The sequence below is a fragment of the Zea mays genome, chromosome 1 (genome assembly GCF_902167145.1).
Source record: "Zea mays cultivar B73 chromosome 1, Zm-B73-REFERENCE-NAM-5.0, whole genome shotgun sequence".
Lineage (NCBI taxonomy): Eukaryota > Viridiplantae > Streptophyta > Magnoliopsida > Poales > Poaceae > Zea > Zea mays.
In genome coordinates this window covers 286,765,300-286,768,955 of record NC_050096.1, presented here as the reverse complement: position 1 = coordinate 286,768,955, position 3,656 = coordinate 286,765,300, and positions in this window count along the sequence as shown.

The following is a 3,656-nucleotide window of genomic DNA, read 5'->3' as shown; positions in this document are numbered from 1 at the left end:
ATGCGCTGTTGGAGGGGTGGCTCTTGCTGTAGACCGAGGTGGCCTTCGCGCTGCATCAGCGCGATCTCGCGCTCGAGGTCTTGGGCTTTCTGCTCCTCGTCGCGTATCATTTGTCGCACTTTGGCTAATGCGGACACACGCTGGCGCTTGGCCTCCAGTATCTCTTTCTGCCTCTGGAGATTGCGGTTCCTGAGGCGCAGGGTGCGCAGCTGCAGCTGTTCTTCTGTTGAGACGCCGAGGACCTCACCGTCCTTGGTGAGGTCCGCGCCTTCCAGTGGGGCGAAGCCTGGGGGCGGCTGTGACTGTCCTTCGGTTCCGCAGGTGCGGAAGGTGTCGTCTTCGCCGGTGTGGGGGACATTGTCTTCAGTGGGCTCTTGGTGGGTGGATTGGGTGAGGACGAGGGCCTTGCCCTTTCTTGCGGCCAGCAGTGCTGCCTTCGCAGCCTCGTCAGCCTTGGGGTTAGCTCTCTTGGGTGCCATCGCGGGTGGTTTTGTCGTAGCACGAACGGTGGGCGCCAAATGTTGGAACTTGCTCTCAGCAGCAAGGAGGCCAACAAGGGTGAATGGTGGTGACAACAGGGTTACGTGCACGGGGGCAATAGCTCTGTTTCTCTAGCCTCTCACGGGCACTGTGCGGGGGTATTTATAGGTATCTGAGTGCCCAGCGTCTTGTGTTAAGGACGCATGTGCCCTCAGACACCTATTTTATCCCCAGAATATTCCCATAAAGCAGGGTTACAAACTGTAATTACAAGTATTCCTTTACAAGTTAGGCCCGTAATACAGAGGCGGCCACGCGGGGCCCGTTACAATGGGCCAGATCACACGTGGGCCTTGGGACTGAACGAGGACGCGCCGCGGGAGGACGTCGCCGCAGGCCTTCGTCAAAGTGCCGAGTCCTGCGAAGGGTGTCCCTGCCCGCTTTGTCTCTGTCGGACCAGTGGCTGCAGCGAAGGCCTCGAGCGAAGGGTGGCGTCTTTGCCTTCGCCCCAACAGCCACTTGATTTTATTGTGCTAACTCATAATCAAGTTTTGTGGCTTTAAGTTTCAAGTTTTTACAGGATCACCTATTCACCCCCCCTCTAGGTGCTCTCAATTGGTATCAGAGTCGTTCTCTTCGAGAAAGGGACTAATCGCCCGAAGGGATGGATCCTAAGGGAAAGGGGATGGTGATCAACGACAAGGAGAAGGAGTCCTTCATCAATGAGCCAAAAGACGACAAGCCCACTGACTCGGGCTCAAGTCATAAGAAGAAGGACGGGAAGAAGAAGAGGCGTATCAAGAAGATTGTCTACTACGACGACAGCGACGAGTCCTCTTCTTCCCAAAAGGACAACGACGATGACAACGACTACGAGAAAAAGAAGACGGTTAACTCGAACTTTTCTTTTGATTACTCTCGTATTCCGCATAATTCAAATGCACATTTGTTTTCCATTCCTCTTGGTAAACCTCCACACTTTGATGGAGAGGACTACGGATTTTGGAGTCACAAAATGCATAGTCACTTGTTCTCTCTTCATCCAAGTATATGGGAGATAGTAGAGAATGGAATGCATTTTGATAGTTCTGATAATCCCATGTTGATTAATGAACAAATTCACAAAAATGCACAAGCTACCACTGTTCTTTTAGCATCCTTGTGCAGGGAAGAGTACCATAAGGTGAGCGGCTTGGATAACGCCAAGCAGATTTGGGACACCCTCAGGATCTCTCATGAGGGAAATGATGTCACCATGCTCACCAAGATGGAGTTGGTGGAGGGCGAACTTGGGAGGTTCGCAATGATCAGGGGGGAGGAGCCAACCCAAACATATAACAGGCTCAAGACCCTGGTCAACAAAATAAGGAGCTATAGAAGCACGAGATGGACGGACCACGACGTCGTCCGCCTAATGCTAAGGTCTTTCACTGTCCTTGATCCACATCTTGTAAATTCTATTCGTGAAAATCCTAGGTACACCAAGATGTCGCCCGAGGAAATACTTGGAAAGTTCGTAAGCAGGCGGATGATGATCAAGGAGGCGAGATATGTTGATGAGGCGCTAAATGGCCCAATCCATGAGCCTCAAGCCATTGCTCTCAAGGCAACAAGTAGAAGGGAAGCGCTACCTAGCAAGGTGGCGCAAGTTGAGGCGGCGGGGCTCAACGAGGAAGAAATGGCCCTCATCATCAAGTGCTTCAAGACGGCGCTAAAGGGTCACAAGGAGAATCCCAAAAAGAACAAGGCGAAGGGAAAGCGCTCCTGCTTCAAGTGTGGTAAGGTTGGTCACTTTATTGCTAATTGTTTCGATAATGATAGTGACCAGGATCAAGAGAAGAAGAGGGAAAAGAAGAAGACTTACAAGAAGGCTAAAGGCGAGGCACACCTTGGCAAAGAGTGGGACTCCGATTGTTCTTCGCCCGACTCCGACGACGAAGGACTCGCCGCCACCGCCTTCAACAAATCATCCCTCTTCCCCAACGAGCATCACACCTGTCTTATGGCAAAAGAGAAGAAGGTAAGCACTCGCAATACTAGTACTTACGCTTCTTCAAGTGATGATGAATCTAGTGATGATGAAATAGACTATGCATGTTTATTCAAAGGATTAGATAGAACCAAAATTGATAAGATCAATGAATTGATTGATGCCTTGAATGAGAAGAATAGACTTTTAGAAAAACAAGAAGATCTTTTGTATGAAGAGCATGATAAATTTGTAAGTGCGCAAAATTATCTTGCTTTAGAAGTTAGAAGAAATGAAATGCTTTCATGTGAATTATCTATGTGCCATGAATCTATTTCTAGCTTAAGGAGTATCAATGATGACTTGAAGGCTAAGTTAGAAATAGCTAAAAAATCAACCTCTTGTGTAGAACATGTAGTAATTTACAATAGGTGTAAAGACTTTAATGTTGATGCATGTGTTGATCACCTTACTTCTATTGCAAAATTAAATGATGAAGTGGCTAGTCTTAATGCCCAACTTAAGACTAGCAAAAATGATTTTGATAAACTAAAATTTGCAAGGGATGCCTACACTATTGGTAGACACCCCTCAACTAAGGATGGGCTTGGCTTTAAGAAGGAAGCCAAGAACTTAACAAGTCATAAGGCTCCCATCTCCGCCAAAGAGAAAGGGGAGGCTCCAATGACTAATAGTGCTAAAAAGAACCATGCTTTCATGTATCATGATAGGAGATATTCTAGGAATGTTCATTATGATAGAAGTTATAATGCTTTTGATTCACATACCATGATTGCTTCAAGTTCTTCTATTATGCATGGTAGAAATTTGGCTAGGAAAAATGTTATTCATCATATGCCTAGAATAAATGTTGTTCATGTTCCTAGGAATGTAAGTAATGAACACTCTACAATTTACCATGCTTGCAATGCTTCCTTTGCAATTTGTAGAAAGGATAAGAAAGTGATTGCTAGGAAATTAGGGGCAAAATGCAAGGGAGATAAGACCTGCATTTGGGTCCCTAAGGCTATTATAACTAACCTTGTAGGACCCAACAAGAGTTGGGTACCTAAGACCCAAGCCTAATTTGCCTTGCAGGTTTATACATCCGGGGGATCAAGCTGGATTATCGACAGCGGATGCACAAACCACATGACGGGGGAGAAGAAGATGTTCACCTCCTACGTCAAGAATAAAGATTCCCAAG